Genomic DNA, 24,086 nt, shown 5'->3' with positions numbered 1-24,086 from the left:
AGAATCTATCTCCCAAGACAAACACAGGAACTATATGAACACAACTACAAAACACTTACCACACAACTAAAACTAGACTTGAGCAATTGGAAAAAACATTAACTGCTCATGGGTAGGATGAGCCAATATAATAAAAATGGACATCCTACCCATACTTATATATCTATTTAGTGACATACCCATTGAACTTCCAAAATATTTCTTTACTGATTTAGAAAAAAACATAACAAAATTCATTTGGAAGAACAAAGGATCAAGGATATCCTGGGAAATAATGAAAAAAATACAAAGGAAGGGGGCCTTGTAGTCCCAGATCTCAAACTATATTACAAAACAGCGGTTATCAAAACAATTTGGTACTGGCTAAGAGACAGAAATGAGGATCAGTGGAATAGACTTGGGGCAAGTGATCCCAGCAAGACAGTTTATGATAAACCCAAAGATCCCAGCTTTTGGGATAAAAACACATTTTTCATAAAAACTCCTTGGAAATTTGGAGGACAGTGTGGGAAAGATTAGGTTTAGATCAATACCTCATACCCTACACCAAGATAAATTCAAAATGGGTGAATGACTTGAACATATAGAAGGAAACTTTAAGTAAATTAGGCAAATACAGAATAGTATATATGTCAGACCTTTGGGAAGGGAAAGACTTTAAAAACAAGCAAGCCTTAGAAAGAGTCACCAAATGTAAAATAAATAATTTTGACTACATCAAATTAAAAATCTTTTGTACAAACAAAATCAATGTAACTAAAATCAGAAGGGAAGCAACAAATTGGGAAACAATCTTCATAAAAACCTCTGACAAAGTTTTAATTAATCAAATTTCCAAAAAGCTAAATCAATTGTAAAAAAATCAAGCCATTCTCCAATTGATAAATGGGCAAAGGACAGGAATAGGCAGTTTTCAGATAAAGAAATAAAAAATATTAATAAGCACATGAAAAAGTGCTCTACATCTCTTATAATCAGAGAGATACAAATCAAAACAACCCTGAAGTATCACCTCACACCCAGCAGATTGGCTAACATTACAGCAAAGGAAAGTGGTGAATGCTGGAGGGGGTGTGGCAAAGTAGGTACACTAATTCATTGCTGGTGGAGTTGTGAATTGATCCCACCATTCTGGAGGGCAATTTGGAACTATGCCCAAAAGGCCCTAAAAGACTCTCTGACCTTTGATCCAGCCATAGCACTGTTGGGTTTGTATCCTAAGGAGATAATAAGGAAAAAGACTTGTACAAAAATATTTATAGCTCCGCTCTTTGTGGTGGCAAAATATTGGAAAATGTGGGGATGCCCTTCAATTGGAGAATGGCTGAACAAATTGTGGTATATGTTGGTGATGGAATACTATTGTGCTAAAAGGAATAATAAAGTTGAGGAATTCCATGGAAACTAGAACAACCACCAGGAAGTGATGCAGAGCGAAAGGAACAGAACCAGGAAAACATTGTACACCGAGACTGATACACTGTGGTACAATTAAATGTAAAGGAATTCTCCATTAGTGTCAATGCAATCTCTCTGAACAATCTGCAGGGATTTAGGAGAAAAAACAACACTAAACACAAGCAGAGAAAAATCTGTGGGAGTAAAAACACCGAAGAAAAGCAACTGCTTGACTACAGGGGTTGAGGGGACATATCTGAGGAGAGACTCTAAATGAACACTCTAATGCAAATACCAACAACATGGAAATGGGTTCGAATCAAGAACACATGTGATACCCAGAGGAATCATGCGTTGGCTAGGGAAAAGGTGGGGGGTGGGAGGAAAAGAAAATGATCTTTGTCTCCAATAAATAATGATTGAAAATGATCAAATAAAATAATGTTTAAAATTAAAAAAAAGAATACCTGTTTTAGAGTCATATTTGGATTTTTTTTTAATTTAAGTAATGAATTTAGAATATTTTTCCATGGTTGCATGATTCATGTTCTTTCTCTCCCCTCTCCTGGAGCTGCTGAGCAATTCCACTGAGTTTTTTAAAGTACTAGCTCTTAGTCTTATTTATTAGTTCAATTTTGTTTTCAATTTTATTAATTTCTTCTTTGATTTTTATGATTTCCAATTTAGTGTTTATTTTGGGATTTTTAATTTGTTCTCTCTAGTTTTTTAAGTTGCATGCCCGATTCATTGACCTCTTCTCCCTCTAATTTGTTGATATATGCACTCAGGGATATGGAATTTTTCCTGAGTACTGCTTTGGTGGCATCCCATAGACTTTGATATGTTGTTTCCTCTTTTTTGTTTTCTTTAATGAAATCAGTAATTGTTTCTTTGATTTGTTCTTTGACCAACCAGTTTTGAAGAATTAGAGTATTTAGTTTCAAGTTAGTTTTAAATCTGCCTTTCCACAAGCCCTTATTGAGTATGATTTTTATTGCATTATGGCCTGAAAAAAATTACACTTATTATTTCTGCTTTCCTACAATTGCTTGCAATGTTTTTATGACGTAGAACATGGTCAGTCTTTGTATATGTGCTATGTGCTGCTGAAAAGAAGGTATATTCCTTTTTATCCCTATTTATTTTTCTCCGAATATCTATTAGCTCTAATTTTTTCTAATATTTTTCTCTCACTTCCCTTACTCCTTTCTTATTTATTTTTGGTTTGATTTATGTAGTTCTGATAGAGGAAGGTTAAGGTTCCCAATTAGTGTGATTTTACTATCTACTTCCTCCTTAACCTCCTTTAGTTTCTCCTTTAGAAATCTGACTGCTGTACCATTTGGTTCATATATGTTGAGTACTGATATTTCTTCATTATTTATATTGCCTTTCATCAAGATGTAATTACCTTCTTTATCTCTTTTATTCACTCCTGCCTTCTTTATCTCAATTGCAGCCCAGTATGTTCTGCTCACCCTCTTACTTTCTCCCTGGGTATATCTACCTTCCTCAAGTATGCTTCTTGTAGACACCATATAGTAGGATTCTTTTTTTTAATCCATTATGCTATCTGCTTACTTTTTATTGGTGAGTTCATCCCATTCACATTCGCAGTTCTGCTTACTGTCTGCATATTTCCTCCATTTTTACTTCCTCCTTAGGTTCTGCCTTTTCTCTTATCTCTCTTACCCTCCCCTCCAACTTTTTGCTTTTAGTCAGTTTTCCCCCTTTCCCTTCCATAATGTTATACCCCTTTCCAGTACCTCCCCTCTTATTGATTCTCCTCTTACTATAGTGCCTTTTAAACTACACCCCACCTTCTCCCTCCCTTGTATTACTTCCCTCCCCACCAGTCCATTTATTACTCTTCTACTTCTCTATAGGGCACTATATAATTTTCTGCCCCAATGGATCTGACTGTTCTTCCTTCTTTGAGTCAATTTCAATGTGCAAAAGAATTATGCATTGACTTTCTCAAACCTCTCTCAAACTTCCATTGTATTGGTCTTCTCCACCCCCCCTCCCCATGTACTTCTTTATGAAATATATATTTACCTCATTTTGTCTCTTTTTCCATTTCCCATAGTATTATCCTCTTTTTTATCCCTAGGTTTTATATATCTATATTTTGACATTTCATCCAATAGAGTTTGTCACTGTTCCCTCTAAGTATACTTCTTCTAGCTATCTTGATGATAATAACAATTTTTAAGAGCTACCAATATCATCTTTTCTTATAGGAATACAAATCATGAACTTATTGGATCCCTTTAAAAAGTTGTTTTTTTCCCCTTTTCTTAATTACCTCTTGGTGATTATCTTAATTCTGTGTTTGAGGAACAAATTTCCTGTTTAAGTCTGGTCTTTTCTTTATGAATTCTTGGAAGTCTTCTATTTAATTAAATGACCATACTTTTCCCCTGTAAGAATATAGTCAGTTTTTCTGTGTAGTTGATTCTTGGTTGTACACCCAGTACCCTTGCTATCTGGAATATCATATCCTATGCTTTCCGGTCCTTCAATGTAAATGCAGCAAGGTCCTGTGTTATTCTAACTGTTTCATGTTATCTGAATGATTTCTTAGCAGCTTGTAATATTTTTACTTGGTCTGATTGTTCTTGAATTTGGCTATAACATTCCTGGACACTGTCAATTGGGAATAAAATTCAGGAGGCTATCTATGGATTCTTTCAATCTCCCCTTTTCCCTCTTGTTTGTGAATATTGGGACAGTTTTCTTGAGTTCTTGTAGAATGATGCCCAGGCTTCTTCTTTTGTCATGATCTTCTGGTAATACAATAATTCTTAAATTTTCTTTTCTGGATCTATTTTCCATGTCTATAGTTTTGTCAATGACGTATTTCATGTTTTCCTCAATTTTTTCATTCTTTTGATTTTGTTTTATATGCTGCTTTGTGAAGTTATTTGTTTCTGGTTGTTTGATTCTAACTTCTAAGATCAAATTTCATCCCTGGCTTTTTGGTCATCCTTTACTTTTGGTTTTTATCTCTGTCTCTCTGTCTCTGTCTCTGTCTCTGTCTCTGTCTCTGTCTCTGTCTCTGTCTCTGTCTCTGTCTCTCTCTCTCTCTCTCTCTCTCTCTCTCTCTCTCTCTCTCTCTCTCTCTCTGTAGCTCATCTTTCACTTTCTTTTCCTTGTTTTCAAGCTGGCCAATTCTGGCTTTCAATACACTATTTTCTTGTTTTATGTGCCTCTGTTTCCAGATGATCTATTTTGCTTTTTAAATTCTTTTCCCAATTTCTAATTGTGTTTGAATTCTTCCAAAGTCTTTGTCCAATTAGCTTGCATTCCTGAGTTTTTGCTTGGTGTTCCTTGGTCCTCCTGTGTTCCATTTGGTCTTTGTTCATTATCTTGTTAGAGGCTTATGATTGTACTTTCTTTTTCTTTTTCTGTTTACTCATACTTTTCCTTTTTCTCTGCCCCCCAACATTGGCTATAGTCTTGCCCCTTTGTTTTTTGTTTTTTTCTGAATCTGTGGATTTGGGCTATTCTGTCCTGAAGGGACTTCTTTACTGCTCTGCTGAATAACTGGATTATGCTGATGGATCTGACCTGTTATATTAATGAGCCCTAAGGCCAAATTTTCCCCAGCTGCCAGCAGAAGCTGAAGGTGAAGGGGAAAGTGTAGAGGTTTGAGGTAGTTATCCTTGTTCTCCTCTCTACTCCTTTCTGCAAGCTGCCTCCCTGCCAGCTGCCAGGACAGAGCCCTGAGCTTCCTGTGGTGGTACTGAAGTATTCTGTCACAGCAGCAGCCTTCACCCTGGGATCCCAGTCAGCCAGATTCTCACTGCAGCTCTCAGTGCATTTGATTGGGATGATGTTTTAGAGATTAAACTTCCCTGCCCTCGGAAGGTTTATTATCTACACTATTGCTAGACTGGATTAAGCCAGCTGATCTGATCTGTGGAGCTGGATGTGATCTGAGGCTGAAACCCCTAGAAAGAGGCCCAGGATGGAAGAGTGGTTGCTTAAGGCTGCAATTAATCTGCCCTCCTCTCTGCTCCTCTCTTCCAGCTGCCTCCCTGCCAGCTGTGGTCAGAGCCCTAAGCCTTGCATAGTTATGGTAGCAAGGCACTCCCTCCAGGCTGGAGCCCTCACCCAGAGATTCCAGCAACCACCAGAGTCTTAGCACAGTAGGTGGAGGAAGGGTACTGGGACATTCTTTCTTTTCTTTAATTCCAAGAATTCAACCTTCTCTATGTACCTTTTAATTTGAATTAGGCAGGAGAGTTGCCTGGTTCTTTCCTGTTGTATTTAGTTTTGTGTCCCCCTCAAAGAACTTTGATTTTGATTGGTGTAGAAGGGTTTTTCACAGATTATTTGACTTTTGCTGTTTCTAAGATGCCATATTGACATATAGACTCTGTTTTAACAAAACCAGAATCATTGGATTAATTAACTTTATTTATCTGATATGACTTTCAGGGTCTCTTAGAAGTTTCCAAAAATCAAATACACCATCTCTGAATGAAGATATACCCTACTAAGGAGATTCAAATGAATGTGCCTCAGGTTCTGATGGTAACTCTAAGGGAAAAGTCCCACACATTTTGAATGATAGTTTAATTATTGGAATAAATATATGGCTTTCCAAGCATAATACTCTACACAAATGAAAATATCATTTATGTGGCTATAGATATTCTCATGTAAGAAGTTGCTCATTGAATTTTGTAATCATTCCTCATTAATGATTTTTGTTTTTGTTTTTCCCTCCAATATTCTTGATCCCACTTGCTTTCTACTATGGGAAAACATTTGTTTTAAAGTGCATTTCGTTCGTGGTCGCCAACTGTAATGGTGGAAATTTTAGGGAGATGGGAGAGGTTATAATATAGTAATGGCTAAAATGTGGCTACAGGATTTATGTAATATTAAACAATGGCCGCCAAGGAATTTACTTATGAAATTCCTAAAAATGAAACACTCAAGTCAGAATGAAGTTTATGGAGGTTTAATCACACTGGGAGTAGGGAAAAGGATAGGGAGAGAAGGAGAGAAGAGAAAAAGGGAAAGGGGCTACTCAACCTCTGACCAAGGCAGAGGGAGTTTTAGGCCCAAAGGCCCAGGTGGAAAGAGTCAGTCCTTAACTCACGTGACCAATCTGAAGGAAAGCTGTCTGCGGGCGTCCTCCCTCTCCAAGCTCCTAACACCAACTCTTCCTAACACCAACTGGCGTCTCCCTCTCCCCACAGGAAGTGCGCGAATTCTAGAGGCTGTTCCCTACCTCACTTCCTGTGTCTCACAAAATCCAATGGTTGGCTCTAGCTTGGCTTAGGACAGCCCAGGTGGGCAGTTAGTTATTTCTGATTTGTCATTGACTAGCACATGCCCGTGTAGTGTGGGTGTGCACAATTTTTGGTGCTAGACCAAGATGGAGACTTTTAAAATTCACACCTGCCTGCTTGCCTATTATCTGATGGGCCTTAGGGGATATCTGAGACTGTACTCATTTAACACTACAGCAATGAGCATTGTCAGGAGAATGCTGGTAAATGTTTAACAACTGGCTCATCAAAGAATAAATTTATACATGGCATGTTTTAAAGTTTAGTCTGTATTACTTTTCCTTCCATATCCTTATGCCTAGATAATAAAAAAAAACCCAATAAGTTCAGTCCTGAATTATAGCATATATTGATTTCTGGGGTATATATGCATTTATACTGAAAATTAAAACATAGACTTATGAGAGATGATTTGAGATAGCTCAAGGCACCATATCCCATACTACAATGAGCCTCTTAGAAGTCTCCTCCTCAGATTTATTTCTTCTATATCATTTGGGCAGGATTTTAATCTCTCCATTTCTCATTCCTTACAGCTTTCTCTAATGAAGACAAATATGCCTCACTCTTTCTTCCTTCTCTTTCTTCCCATCTGACCATCCTGTCTCTTCCTTCTATCATCTATCCTCTTTTTTACTTTTTCTGTTTCTCTTATGCTCTGCTTCATTCAATTTACTTTGCTTTTCAACTCATTATCTTAGTATCAAGGAGATATTGTACAAGGTCATCTAAATCAAGGCACATATTTGTTGAATCAAAGACATCAAGGATTTAAATACATCTGATACAATCTTTTCATTAGTGATTTTTAAGCTGTGTTTTACCACAACCCAGGATTGCATGGGACTTACATGTCTGTGGATGTCAGTATTGGCTAAACTCTGATTGATAGCAGCTTGCTCCATGATTCTGGACTCCAGAATGAAAAATGAATGAAAAACAAATCCTTTCGCACTCACATTCATACTTCAAGGTAAGTTCAACCAAATTATTGATCCGTGGTTCTAAGAGCAAGGCAAATCACTAATTTTAAAAGCCCAAAGTCATTGCCTAAGAACTCAAATGCTGCCAAGGCAACTCATCTCTCTAAAGTCTGAATTTCTCTGAATTGCAGAAAACACTTAATTCAGTGTACATTTCTTGGACAGTTCAAGTTTATCAAAATAAGAAAGTCATCCAAAAATATAACTTCGTTCTCAGGCATTCCTGTCCTACCAAAGAAAGAAAAAGCAAAACATCAGCATTTGCCAAATTCTTCTTGGTCTGGTGAGTTATTTTACTCAACACAAAGCAAGACATTTTTTGCCCTGAGTAGTTATTCCTGGGCATTTCACTCTGCTGCGCTTTTACTTAGTGTGAATACATAGATACTGCCAATTGGCTTGAGGGACTTCCAAAGACCCAGATGTATTCCTTCTAGAGGACCTAGTCTTTTACTTTGAAACTTGTGTCCACTCCAAGATCTCTGCACTAATCCTTCAGTTTTAGATACATTTCCCCACAGAAACCAAAGGCGTGCTGAAGCTCAGTGTACAAGGAAAAAGAAACATCTTTCTGACTGCTATAACTCAGGTGCCCTCTGGAAGCTCCTCTTTGTTTTTAGATTCATTAAATTTCAACCACAGAAGTCTCTTCCATTGCCAGACAGTACCCTAAGTCCAAGGAAAGTATGCAGATTTCTTCAAACACTACCACTTTGATGGCAACCACAGTCCAATATATTTAACGTAATTTATAGTCCTTAGCTCTGCTTCTTATAATTACTTTGTATTTGGTATTTGCTTATCTACCTTCATATTGTATTCTCATAAACTACTTGAGGACAGAGAATATTTGTTTCTGCCTTTGTTTCCCTAAAGCCCAGTCATTTCTTTTTCCTTTATTTCTTTAATCCAGTCAATCTATTTCACCAGTGTCAGAGAACTTCCACTGCAGAAAATCCCTTCAAAATGAAGACAAAACTTCCACTAGTCTATAAATTATGGTCTTGGAAAATAGCCATGTAGCATCAAGAAATTAATTGACTTACCCCTGGTCAGAAAGTTTATATAAATAAATATATATATATATGTATATATATATATATATGTATATATATATATATATATATATATATAATAAAACAATCAGCAAACATTTATTAAATGTCAATTATGAGCCAGATACTGTGGTGTCAGGAACTGGAGATACAGAAAGAGAAATAAAGAGACTATGGTGGTGACAGTGTTATTAAGGATTGTTATTAAGTCCCCCCTCACCCATAACTAACTCACTTTCTACACGAGTTTCCAGATATAACCTTCCTTTTCTACTCTGGAAAGCTGTATCAATGAATTTTATTTATTTTATTTTATTTTATTTTATTTTTGGCCCCAAGCTTCCACCAGGCAAAACATCTCATTGTCAGATGTTTCCTTTTCTCTTCTCTGGAGATGCTCCCCACTGAATTGTTTCCTTCCAGATGCATTTCAAATAAGTAAAGCAAGACTGGCAAATACTTACGGTTAACATTGTTTAGTAATACAGTGTAAACATTTAAAACAAACAGATGTTAAGTGGCTTTCTCCATTTCTATGTTGAGAGACTTTTGGGTCCTGTGGTAGGAGCCCAATGGGAGAAAGAAAGTTCTGGATTAACACCCTGGGATCCATAGTGGAGGTGTGAGAGAAGGGCATTTTGGCAACACAGCATCCATACCAACAAGCCTCTTATCTAATCATTTTAAACAATCTTGTTTCTACTGTCCTGAATCTTTTTTTTTAAGTCTTTAGGGCTTTTTGCAGTCTCTTCTTCTTTAGTTTTGCTCAAATTATGTTCAAATCATCAGGAATTGGATTCATTTTAGAGAATGATGTCCACAGGAACTATCTTTTTAAGGTCAAGTAGTGGGTATGACTTACATTGTTCTTCCTCTGGTGTTGCTTAATGATCACATTTCATAATGAGCTCACCTGGTATGGTCACATATTTATAATTTAATACCTCATCATTATCTCTTTTCCTTGGGATTAGGTCCTGGACTTTTAAGGATTAATACTTTTAACTTGGGAAAGAGGGAAAAGAAGAGAATGGAAATGAGCATTTATATGATGCCTATTAAGTGCTAATTGTGCTAGGCTTGTGCTGATTGTTTTGTAAAAATTATCTCTTTTGATTCTCATAATTTTGCAAGTAGATGTTGATATTATTCCCATTTTTCATTTGAGAGAACTGAGATGAACAGAAGTTGTGACTTTCCTCACACAACTAGTAAGTATCCAAGGCCAGATTTGACTTCAGATTTATTTTATTTTATTTTAATTAAAAGTCATGGCATTTATTAAGTGCCTACTAGATGCCAGTCACTGGACTAAGTCCTAGAGCTCTATTCACTCTGTCATAGAGCTGCCTCAAAAATGTTATTTTTTTGGTATGGGGGTTCAATTAAGCAATTAAGTAAGATTTTGTAGGAAATAAAATTATCTGAGGTTGAGGTGAGGAAGAAATGAATTACATTTAAAAAAACTATGCAAAGACTTGGGGATTCAATATATAGTGTTGTGTATGAGGAACAGCAAGAAGGCTAGTTTACCTGAACCTTAAAATTCATAAAAGGGAATTCTGTATAATTATTGTGGAATATACAAATATATATATACAAAGCAGATTCTGAAGGGCTTTAAGGAGTTGGTGATGTTGACCTGGAACTCAGAAGACTGGTTAAAGATGGGAACACAGATCTGGAAATTGTATCATAGAAATGATAATTTAACCCATGGGAAGAGAAAAAGTGACCCATGGAGAAAACGTAGAGAAAGAAGAGAGCCCAAAAAGGAACCTTTTTGTATACCTACATTTAAGCTTTTGGATATTAATAACAACCTAGCAAAGAATAGAATTAAGGGGGAGAACCAGGAGACGATAACTTCATAAATACCAAGCGAAGAAAATAATCAACACTATCAAATGCATCGTAGTTCAAGAAGGATAAGAACTGGAAAAAAATAGTGAATTTGACAATTAATGAAGCAGGACTTGAACCATGTCTTTCTGACTTTAATGTCATAGCTTTATCTGATTATTTTCCTTACATGTAGTATGGATTTAGTACCTATTTATTCAATTGAATGGAATTTATAATTTTATATGCAAGGAGAAAGGATAGTAGTAGAGTGGTGATGATGAATATTAAAATGATTACTTTCAGTAAAAATACTACTACTACTACTATTACTACTACTACTACTACTACTACATAAAGAAATGGGAGATAATGCTAAGCAGAAACTGGTTATCAGTTTATTGATCAGCCTCTACATCAAGGTCAAGATAATATTGTGTGTGTGGCTATTTCCCTGGTAAAAATAATAATTAGTTTATATTGTAGCATATCATTTTAAAAAGCATAGACTCAATGAGGCAAGAACATACACAATCAATTGAGTATATAGAAAGATATATATTGGGGTGTAGGGTGCTCAGGGAGGGGTAATATCTCTGGTATGGAGGGCTTGTCGTGCCCTTCTAGGGCAGCTCTCCAACCTCTGACCCCCACCTGACACCCAGCTCTCACTTGTGGCTCCTAGTAGCTGCTAGCATGCAGCAGCGGTCACACCCCGGGCAACGGCTTTGACAGACCGGCCAAACCTTGTGAGGGTAGCCATCAGGTTGTCGACCGCTGGTGAACCAGGGCTTTGCTCACCCAGCATGTGAAGACTGCTTCAGCAGAATAGGTGGATGAAACCAATAAGAAGGTTCAACAACTGAGATGGCAACGCAATGAAGCACTGTAGAGTGCTCAGGGCGTGTTGGAGCACAAAAGACAATACGGCCATCCAATGCAGCTGAGGAAGTCTCCAGGTGTAATGACTTTTCGTGCCACTGGACCCAGGCTTCCAACGCCGAGAGAGTGGGACTGTCTCTGTGCATCGGCTTTTCCACTTAAATCTTCACACACAAGTGTCTTTGTGCACACTCATCTATCATAGAAGAAAACGCACAAAGACAATCATCATCCTCGGTTACCTAGAGGCTACTACTACTATATAGAAAGCTAACTTACCCTACAGGAAAATAGGAGGGGGAAGGGAATAAGAGAAGGGGGTAGGGCTGATAGAAAGGGGATAAATGGAGGAAGGTGATGGTAAAAACAACTAAATAGGGGTAAATAGGATGGAGTGTAATACACACTTATTATAGTGCAAATATTTTTTACAGATTTCTCTAATAAAGGCCTCATTTCTATAATATGGAAATAGGTATTAAGTGATAATACATGTATAACTAAGTGGAATTGCTTTATTGACCTCATTTCTTAAATACAAGAGAAAATAGTTGAATATATAAGAATACGTCATTCCCTATAAATGGTCAAAGAATATGAATAGACACCTCTCAAAGTAATTTAAAGTTCTTTGTAGTCATACAAAAATTCTCTAAATCACGTTTAATTAGAGAATTACAAATTAAAACAACTCTAATGTGCCACCCTTATACCTATTAGATTGGCTATTATAACAGAAGAGGAAAATGACAAAAATTGGAAGAGATATGGGAAAGCTGGGACATGAATGCATTGTTAGGGGAATTGTGAATTGATTTAATCAATAAGGAACAATTTTTATCTATGACCGTTAGTCTATAAAACAATACATACCCTTTTATCCAGCAATACCATTACTAGGTTTGCATCCCAAAGAGATAAAAAACAAAAAGGGGAAGAACCTATATTACAGAAATGTTTAAGGCAGCTCTTTTTAGAAAAGCTAATCTTTGGGAAGTTAAGGGATACCAATCAATTTGGGAATGACTAAGTAAATTATAATATATGATTGTAGTGGAACACTATTGTGCTGGAAGAAATAACAAACAGGAGCTCAGAAAAAATCTTGAAAGACTTACATGAACTAAATCAGAGTAAAATAAACAGAACCAGGAGGACATTTTACAGGGATAGGAAAACTTTACAATGAATGACCATGAATAACAAATATTCCCAGCAATACAATGACCCAAAGCCATACTACAGGACTCATGTTAAAAAATGCCTTTGACTTTCCAAGAACTGAGTCTGAATCCAGACCAAAACAAACTTTTTAAATTTTCTTAATATGTTTCTATTTGAGTTTCCTTCCACAAAAGGATTACAATAGAAAAATATTTTTATATGATTGTACAAGTAAAATTGAAAATCCATTACACATGGAGACTTCCTCAGCTGCATTGGATGGCCATGTTGGCTTTTGTGCTCCAACACACCCTGAGCACTCCACAATGCTTTGCTGCGTCGCCATCTCAGCCTTTGAACCTTCTTATTGGTTTCTTCCATCTGTTCAGCCGAAGCAGTCTTCACATGCTGGGTGAGCAAAGCCCTGGTTCACCAGGGGTCGACGACCCGATGGCTACCCTCACAAGGTTTAGCCGGCCTGTCAAAGCTGTTGCTGGGGGTGTGGCCACTGCCGCATGTAGCAGCTACTGGGAGGCACAAGTGAGAGCTGGGTGTCAGGTGGGGGTCAGAGGCTGGAGAGCTGCCCTAGGAGGGCACAACAAGCCCTCCATACCAGAGATATTACCCTTCCCTGAACACCCCATACACCCCAGGTGTAAAGACTTTTCGTGCCACTGGACCCAGGCTTCTAATGCTGAGAGTGGGACTGTCTCTGTGCACTGACTTTTCCACTTAAATCTCTTTCACACACACAAGTATCTTTGTGCACACTCATCTATCCTGACCCCATCCACCCTCTTCAAGACCTGTGGCGATGGGGGAGTGGCAACTCAACAGGTGGAGGTGACCACTGGCGGTTGTGGCCACAATCCTGCACATAGGCGGCCTAGGGACCAGTGGTCGCTCGGCCCTGTGGGCAGCAGGGACGTTTGGTAGCATCCTCGGCAACTGAGCAGCCCTCTCTAGGACAGCACTGCTCACCCTAATCAAGGGAGGGGACTAGAAAAGGTATCCCAAACATTGCCTGCCCAACAAACACCCGGTTGGCACACTGCAACTGGTGGGTCATCCCTTTAAGAGGTCAACATCAAAGAAAAGATACAAAGAAACTTCTACTAGGAGCATGGAACATCAGAACATTACTTGATAGAGAGAATACCCCAAGACCTGAGAGAAGAAGAGCTCTAATTGGTAAAGAACTGGCACGATATAACATCGACATTGCAGCCCTAAGCGAAACACGCTTACCAGAAGAGGGATCACTCAGCGAACCCACCACTGCATACACCTTCTTCTGGAAAGGTAGAGCCTCAAATGAAGACAAAATCCATGGTGTTGGCGTGACTATCAAGACCAGTTTGCTCAAACAGCTGCCAGACTTGCCTGTGGGCATCAGCGAGAGGCTCATGAAGATCATTTTGCCTCTCAGCAAAGACCGGTATGCCACAATCATCAGCACATATGCCCCAACACTGACCAGCACAGAGGAGACCATTGAGCAGTTCTACTCTGACCTGAGTACCTTCCTGCACTCAGTGCCCACAAATGATAAGTTGATACTACTGGGAGACTTCAACACCTGCGTTGGTCAGGACCATGAAAGATGGAAAGGAGTGCTAGGCAAACATGGCATGGGCAAAATGAACATATACGGCCTACTGCTACTCAGCAAATGCTCAGAGTTTGAACTCACCATCATGAACACTGTTCAGAATGGCAAACAAATATAAAACAACGTGGATGCACCCACAATCAAAACAGTGGCATCTCATTGACTACATCATTGTATGCCGGCGAGATATCCAGGATGTAAAGATCACCAGAGCCATGAGAGGAGCTGAATGCTGGACAGACCACCAATTGGTTAGAATGACTCTTCAAATGCGCATTGCGCCTCGCCATCCAAAACGTGCCCAGACAGTTCACGCATTTTACAATGTGAGTCATCTTAGAGATAGATCTTATTTGCAAACATTCCAATCCTGTCTGGACGACAAGCTGTCTGCCAAGGGACCACTCACTGAAAGCTCAACCGAGAAATGGAACCAGGTCAGAGATGCAGTGAAGAAAACATCAAAGGCAGTCCTAGGCCCCAAACAACGCAACCACCAGGACTGGTTCGACGAGAACAACATTGCTATTGAAGACCTATTGAGCAAAAAGAACAAAGCATTTATGGAGTGGCAAAATAACCCATATTCTGCTCCTAAAAAGGACAGATTCAAGACTCTCCAAGCCATGGTACAGTGTGAAATCAGGAAGATGCAAGACCGATGGTGGGAAAAAAAGGCAGAAGAAATCCAGTGCTTTGCTGATAAGAAAAACTACAAACAATTTTTCAGTGCCCTCAAGACTGTCTATGGGACATTAAAACCCACCACCTCTCCCTTTCTATCCTCTGATGGTGACCCTCTCATAAAAGATAAAAAAGGCATCAGCAACAGATGGAAAGAACACTTTAGTCAGCTTCTCAACCAACCCTCTTCAGTCAACCAAAGCGCCCTTGACCAGATCCCCCAAAATCACACCATTGAACAACTTGACATCCCTCCTTCAATAGAGGAAGTCCAAAAAGCCATTAAACAAATGAGTGCAGGCAAGGCACCCGGTAAAGATGGGATCCCAACCGAAGTGTACAAGGCCTTAAAGGGAAAGGCGCTCCAGGCATTCCACATAGTGCTGACCAGCATATGGGAAGAGGAAGACATGCCCCCAGAACTTAGAGATGCCTCCATCGTAGCCCTGTACAAGAACAAAGGCTCACGAACAGCCTGTGACAACTACAGAGGCATCTTACTACTCTCCACTGCTGGAAAGATCCTCGCCTGTGTTATACTCAACAGACTCCTGCCATCTGTTTCAGAGCAGAACCTGCCTGAATCACAATGTGGCTTCTGACCAGATCGCAGCACCATCGACATGGTCTTCAAGGTGAGACAAATGCAGGAAAAATGCCTTTAGCCGAACCTGAGTCTCTACATTGTCTTCATAGACCTGACAAAGGTGTTCGACACAGTGAACAAGGACACATTGTGGGTGATCCTCCGCAAGCTTGGTTGCCCAGCAAAATTCATCAAACTGATCCAGCTCTTTCATGTCGACATGATGGGGAAGTCCTATCTGGTGGAGAGACTTCCGATTGCTTCAACATCTCCAATGGCGTGAAACAAGGCTGTGTCCTCGCTCCAGTACTATTCAACCTATACTTCACCCAGGTATTACGACACGCCATGATGGATCTAGACCTGGGCGTCTACATCAAATACCGACTGGATGGCTCACTATTTGACCTTCGCCGCCTGACTGCAAAAACAAAGACAACAGAGAGACCCATCCTGGAAGCTCTCTTCGCAGATGACTGTGCTCTCATGGCCCACCAAGAAAATCATCTCCAAACCATTGTGGACAGGTTCTCCACCACAACAAAACTGTTTGGCCTGACTATCAGCCTCAGCAAAACAGAGGTGCTGTTCCAACCTGCACCTGGGAGGCCAACTAACCAGCTGTGCATTACAATTGATGGCACGCAGCTTTCTAACATCAACACTTTCAAGTACCTGGGCAGCACCATCGCCAACGACGGGTCCCTAGACCACGAGATTAATGCCAGGATCCAAAAGGCCAGCCAGGCACTCTGGCGGCTACGCTGCAAAGTCCTCCAACACAGAGGTGTAAGCACTGCAACGAAGCTTAAGGTGTATAATGCAGTGGTCCTCAGCTTGCTCCTGTATGGTTGCGAGACATGGACACTGTACTGGAAGCACATGAAACAGCTGGAGCAATTCCACCAACGCTCTCTCCAGTCAATCATGAGGATCCAATGGCAGGACCATATCACCAACCAGGAAGTCCTCGACATAGCCAACTCCACCAGCATCGAAGTCATGGTCCTTAGAACCCAGCTACGATGGTCTGGACATGTCATCCGCATGGACCCACAGCGAATACCAAGACAGGTATTCTATGGTGAACTGTCACCTGGACTCAGGAAACAAGGCTGACCAAAGAAAAGATTCAAGGATCAGCTAACGTCCAAGTTGAAGTGGGCTGGAATCACACCAAAGCAACTAGAACTCGCTGCCTCTGACAGAAGCAGCTGGCGAGCCCACATTCACCATGCCGCCACCACCTTTGAAGATGAGCAACATCGACGTCTTGCCGCTGTGTGTGAATGCCGACACCAGGCCACAACCGCACCTACCGTAACAACTGGTGTCCCATGCCCCATGTGCCACAAACTTTGTGCCTCAGTCTTTGGACTTCAAAGCCACATGAGGGTACACCGTAGATGATAATGCACAAAGACAATAGTCATTCTCTGTCACCGAGAGACTACGACTACTATACTACAAGAAAAAATCTATGAGATTGCTTTTCTTCTCCATAGGGGTGAGAGTCTGGGGTGAGTGAGGGAGGAATTTGAGACTAAATATTCTTTGAAAAAATGTTGGAAACTATTTACATGTAATTGGAGGGAAAATACATTTTAATACCTTAAGATATTTTAAGAAGTATAACATGATAGATCTAACATAACACAAAAACATAACAACTCTGTGAAGTGGGAAGTACAGATATAATTATGCCTGCTTTATAGACTTTATTGAGGTTTAGGGATTAGTTTAGTTATCTGTAGTTGCACAGCACAAACTTCAGTCTCTTAATTCCAAATCCCCTGCTCCTTTTTCAATTATAACAGTAGAAAATATTCTAAGAATTATTTGGTTTAAATTTCATGATTAAAATTTTATTTAACCCAGTAAAATTTTAAGCCAACAGCTCAGTCATGCCACTGGAAACATTACCTACCTGAAATAACATTCTTGATCTGAAGTGTGAATCTCTCATTTCAACAACTAAGTTCAAAGCCTAACAGTTTTCAGAATGGGGTACACTATTTTGACAAATGAATGACATTTTTTTAGTAGCTGAATTTGAAGAAAATATGGTATTAGTATTGATGAGTAATGATAAAATTGTTCAATAATGTCTTAGTTGGTGGAACTATGAATTGATATAAACATTATTGAGAGTAATATGGAACTGCAGGCACAAAGGGGCACAAAGGGTTCATACCCTTTGAAATACTACTGCTGGGTTTTTAAATGCCAGTCTAATCAATAGAACCTCTTAATTACCTTATAGAATAAATTTGGCATTCAGTCTCATTATCATAAGATTATTGCTAGCATAAACTTACATGTGTTTATTGTGCAAATGGTACCTTTTTTTGAAACTCATTATTTTGCTTTAATATTCATCTTTATGGCAAAAATAGTGATATATGACTCCTAGAAACATACTCTGAACTTTAATCTTTGAAATGATTTGGGGATAAATGTGATTTCTGATGATCCCTTTGAATATAGGTCTTTGTCATATTTTCTTCACACAGTTTAAGAGCCGATTTTTCTTTCCTTTTAAAGTATAAAAGTTATTGATCTATTGACAAAAATTACTATAATTAGCAATTCTATATGGACACATTATACCATCTAATTAATTTAGTACTAGCTTTGGTCTTACCTTGGGGGCACATATACTGCTTGATAAGTGTTTATTTTTATTTTATTAAATTTCTTTATTTTTGTGGAAAAGAGAAATCGGGAAAGCATGCAAAGAGACAGGAAAAGCTGATACAGATGACCTGTCATTCAAATGAGAATGTTCTTTTTCTAAGGGATTTTTTTTCATATGATTATGAATAGTTTTAATTTCTTCCTTTGAGACCTGCCCATTCACATAATTTTATGATTTTTTGATTGGGAAATGCTTTGTATTCTTGGTTACATAGGTCTAATTTGTATAAACCCTTTTTAATTTAATATAGTCAAAATCATCCATTTCATTTTTCATAATGTTCTCTATATCTTGTTTGGTTATAATGTCTCCCTTACCTACAAGTCTGAAAGGTAAGCTTTCCAATGTTGCCCCAATTTGTAATGTCACCCTTTATTTTTAGAAAAGGTATCTATTTTGACTTATTCAGATGTATGGTGTGAGATGTTCTATGTCTAGTCTCTGCCATACTGCTTTCTAGTTTTCCTAGCAGGTTTTGTCAAATAGTGAGTTCTTTCCCACAAAACTTGGAATTTGGGGTTTATCAAATACTAAGTTTCTATGTACATTAAGTATCATATATATCCCAATCTAATTCATTGACCTACCACTCCATTTCTTAGCCAGTACCAGACTGATTTTAGGATTAATGCTTTATAATATAGTTTGAGATCTGTTATGGCCAGACTTCCTTCCTTCACATATTTTTCATTAATTCCCTTGATATTCTTGGACTTTTGTTCTTCCAAATGAACTTTGTTGTTTTTCCAGTTCTATGAGATACTTTTTGGGTAGTTTGATTGGTAAGGCACTGAATAGGTCAGTTGATTTAGTCAAAATTGTCATTTTTACTATATTGGCTCAGCCATGAACAATTAATGTTTTTTTTTTCAAAATTTTTAGGTCAGACTTTATTTTGTGAAGAATGTTTTGTAATCATGCTCATATAGTTGCTGAGTTATTTTGGTAGATAACCCCCAGGCATTTTATATTTTCTAGAGTTATTTCTTAAAAGAATAGTTAAATCTTTCACAGCTGAGGTCCATTATAACATTGCTATTATTATACACAATGATTGCTTGGTTCTACTAATTTCAGTTTATATCATATAGATCTTCCCTTTTTCTCTGAAACTATCCCTCTTGCCAGTTTTTATACTAGTACTCTGTCACAATGATATGCTACAACCTATCTAGCCATTCCCCAACTGATGAACATCCCATCAATTTCTAATCATTTTTCACCACAAAAAGAACTTCTATACATATTTTGTACATGTAAGTCTTTTTCCTTTCTCTTTGATCTCTTTGGAGTATGGACCTAGTAGTGTTATTGTTGGATCAAAGGGTATATACAGTTTTACGGATCATTCAGCACAGTCTCAGATTGTTTTCCAGAATGGTTGAACTTGTCCATTATTCCGCTAGCAGTTCATTAGTGAACCTATTCTCCCACACATCTTTTAGCATTTGTCATTTTTGGTAGTTGTGAGAGGGTATTTCAGAGTTATTTTAATTCGCTTTTCTCTAACCAATAGTGACTTAGAGCATTTTTTCATATGCGAATAAGTAGCTTTGATTTCTCCTGAAAACTTCCTGATCATAACCTTGAATCATTTATCAATTTAGGAATGACACTATTTTTTTTATAAATTTAACACAATTCCCTTCCTATTTGAGAAATGAGGCCTTTCCAATAGATAATTGCTGTATTTGTATACTAATTAATCGATTGTCAATTATCTTTTAGAAAAATGTAGTTTCCTTGATTATCTTTATAAATAAATCTTTTTACTTTTGCTTTATCTGAGATTATGATTACTACCATTGCCTTTTTTTACTTCAGCTGGTACATAATAGATTATTTTGCAGTCCTTCATTTTAACTTCGTGTGTTTCTTTCTCTTTCAAATGGATCTCTTGTAAATATCACAGTGTTGTATTTTGTTTTTTAATCCATTCTGTAATCCATGTCCATTTTGTGCATAAGTTCATTCTATTTATATTCACAGTTATGATTCCTAACCGTGTTATTTCCCTACATTCTATTTTTTCTGTTTATACCTCTTTTTTAGTTTTATCCTGCCTTTCTTCAAAGTCTTTTTTTTTGTTTCTTATCATTACCTCCTTTAATCTTCCCTCCTTTTTATCACCTCTCCCCTCCATATCACTTATTCCATCCTTTACGTATTTCCCTATTGGGTAAGATAGAAATCTATGCCCAAGTGAGTGTGTATAAATATCCTTCCTTTTTTGAACTAATTCCAATGAGAGTGAGGTTCAAACATTGCCTGTCATTCCATCTCCATTTCCCCCTACACTATGTAATTCTTGCAAATCTCTTTTAAGTGAAAAAAAAAAAACAAAACACTTCTATTTTCTATGTCTCACTTGCCTCTTCTCCCAGTGCATTTCTCTTTTTCATTTCCTTTTTTATTTTAGGGGATCATCCCAACATAATCTACTCACATTCATGATCTCAATCTATGACCAAAAAAAATAACAATACAAGACTCTTGCAAGGCTCTATAATTGGTATTCATGGAGGATTAGCATCTCTGGTATGAGGGTTTACTGAACTCTCTTCTGGGACACTCATCCACCTTTGATGCCAACTATTCATTCAATTCTCACTCATGGTTCAAAAAGCTGTAGCTTACACAGAAGCCATACAGTCTCAGCAGATGGGCTAAACTAGGTTGTGGGTAACTGAGAGACCTCAAAGCCATCTGTTAATTAAAGGATATCTACCCCAGGTATGTGAAGACTTCCCTCCAGCAGAAATAGCAGATGAGGAAAAAAATTGTTTCAAGGGCTATGAAGGTAGATGAAGCAAATGCTATCGTGTGCTTAGAGCTTGGTCAGACATCAAAGGCACCATTGCCAATTGGGGCATCATCAGTCATCTTGAATTTTGTGTTATTTCTGGACTTTGATGACTCTGGAAAAGAGTGAGGCCACCAACTCTGTCCAGCTCTTCCTGACTTAAATTCAACTTTCTAGGCAGTCAACACATCACCTTCTTTGTATCAGTGGTCCTTTTAAACAAAAGGACAAAAAAACTAGGTAAACTCCATATAACTAGGCTAATAATGGTAAAGTTCTTAGATAGTATATGTATCATCTTCCCTTATAGGGCTGTAAACAGTTTAATTATATTGAGTCTTTTATGAATATTCTTTCATATTTACCTTTTTGTGTTTCTTTTGAGTTTTGTGTGTTAATGTCAATTTCTATTCAGTTCTGGTCTTTTCACTAGGAATTATTCTTGAAAGTTTTCTAATTAAATACCAAAATTTTCTCCTGAAGGAATGTACTCAGTTTTTCTGGGTAGCTTATTCTTGGTTGTATTCCTAGCTCTTTTGACTTCTGGAAAATCATTTCCCAAAACTTCCACTCCTTTAATATAGAGTCTGATAAATCTTCTATGGTGCTCAAGTTGGCTCCATGATATTTGGATTATTTTTTTTTCTGATTGTTTACATTATTTTCTTCTTGACCCGGAGCCCATAGAATTTGGCTATACATTCTTAGGAGTTTTCATTTTGGAATTTCTTTCAGGAGGTGAGAGTGGATTTTTTCAACTTCTACATCAGGGCAGTTTTTCTTATTAATTTCTTAAAATATGATATGTAGGCCCTTCCTTTGGTCATGGCTTTAAAGTAATGCTTAAATGATCCTTCCTGAAATGTTTTCAAGGTCATTTGCTTTTCTGATGAAATATTTCATATTTCCTTCTTTTTTATTATTTTGGCCTTGTTTTATTGTTTCTCAGTGTCTCATAGAGTTATTAGTTTCCAGGTGACCAATTTTAATTTTTAATGAACACTTTCCTTTAGTGAGATTCTGTACCTCTTCCTCCATTTGTTCAATTCTGATTTTTAGAAAGTTGTTTTCTTCAGTGAATTTTTGTACTTCCTTTTCCTACTGACCCATTCTGCATTTTGTACCTCTTTTGCCATTAGCTCAATTCTTTTTTATAAACTGTTATTTCCTTCAATAGGTGCTATCTCTTTTGCCAAGTTGTTAATTTTATTTTCATAATTTTCTTGTATTTCTCTCATTTCTTTTCTTAATTTTTCCTCTACCACCTCTATTGTTCTTTAACTTTTCTAGGAATTCTTGTTCAGCTTAGGTCCAATTAGAATTTTTCTTTGATGCTTTGATTTTATTAGTTTTCACATTGTTTTCTTTTTCTGAGTTTGTGTTTTAGACTTCCTTATCATTGTAATAGTTTTTTATGGTGAAGTTCTTTTTATCATTTTTTTGTTCATTTTCCCAGCATATTTCTTGTCTTTGAATTTTAGGTTAAAGTTGGGACAGTGTTCCCAACTTCAGTATTTTTTATGCTGCTATTTTTAGTGTTAGTTATAGAGGTCTGGAAAGTTCTGATGCTTCTAAGATGGTGTGATCCAGGCAGAGATGTTGCCACTGCTCTCTTAGCTTGAGCTCTCCTAGTCAGAGCTGAGGGGTGGCTTGCTCCCCTGTTATCACAAGTGCTAGTGCTCCTTTCTTTCTCAGAACCATGACCAAGGGCCTTACTTCCTTGTGACTGACCACAAACTCTCCTCTTTTGTACAATGAAGATGGTACAAATAGAAAAAAAAAAGATATAAACTGTTTTTTTTAAATCAATTAAAAACAAAATCTGGCATTTATGATTTTGTATATACTCTAGTATTCAACTAGATCTGTGATTCCATGTTTAAATATTTCATGGAATGATACAGATCACAGCTCATTAATGTCTTTTCATTGTATATCTGTATTTTCTGTATTCTACCCTAAGTTGACTATAGGGCATCCATCAATTTTGCTAGTGGTCTGGCTCATTTTCTCCTAGCATCATGAGGAGAGAAGTGGAATAATATGAACCTTCAACTTACAAATTTCACACTCACCTAGTGAAGAGCCCAGCATCTTTTCTTAACATACATTTATTCCTATTTCCCTTTGGAGTTCCTCATTTGGATACACTGTAGTCTATTCATACCCACCATACATCTCTCCATTGCCCTCTGCATCCTTAAATAATCACAGAATTTGAGAGTTAGAAGGGACCTTGATGGCCATATAGTTCAATTCATATCCCATAGGAATCTTCATCCTTACATATGCTATTATAGTATATATATATAGTATGTAGTATAATATAATATAGTAATTATCTAACCCCTGCTTAAAACTTTCCAAAGCAGGAGAAACTACCATCTATTGATATCCCATTATACTTTTAGACAACTCCAGTGGTTAGCAAATTGCCTTTTTTTTATTTTCCATGTGATATCAATTTGAACTGACCACCTCTCAGTTTTATCGTTTTTGTTTCTGTCCCATGGGGTCCAACAAAACCCAATTCCTACATCTTACTTTTAATGAGTGCTATTTACCCCCTCCCATCCCTGAATGAATAAATGCAATTCCTGGCTCACTTTTTGCTAATTTATGGTAGTCAGGTCTTGCTCTCATTCAGTTTTGACACTGCAGGCCTAATAGCAGGGGATCCTTAATGTTCCTGTGTTTTATTGTCATATAACCTGTGTATAATGGTCTCCAAATGATGGGCATTTACTTTGTAATATTTCAATTATGTATTTTGGGGCATGGAGGCAGAAAGAGGAAGACAGGTGAAAGGAGAGGGAGATAGCCAGACAGTTTAATTAGCCCTTGGAGACTATGAATGTCAGACCTTTTCTACTGGATATTAAATTGATGCATGGCTTCAAAGAATCTTGATTGATTTGATAGGTAATCGGTGTAAGGACATTTTGGCTCAATTCAACAAGCATTTATTAAGAGTTATTAATATGACAGAATAATCCAAATCATTAATATTAAGATAAATGCACATCAAAACAACCCTAAGGTTTCCTCTCATGTCCAGAAAATTGGCAAA

The sequence above is a fragment of the Monodelphis domestica genome, chromosome 2 (genome assembly GCF_027887165.1).
Source record: "Monodelphis domestica isolate mMonDom1 chromosome 2, mMonDom1.pri, whole genome shotgun sequence".
Lineage (NCBI taxonomy): Eukaryota > Metazoa > Chordata > Mammalia > Didelphimorphia > Didelphidae > Monodelphis > Monodelphis domestica.
Note: the sequence above shows the minus strand (reverse complement) of the source record.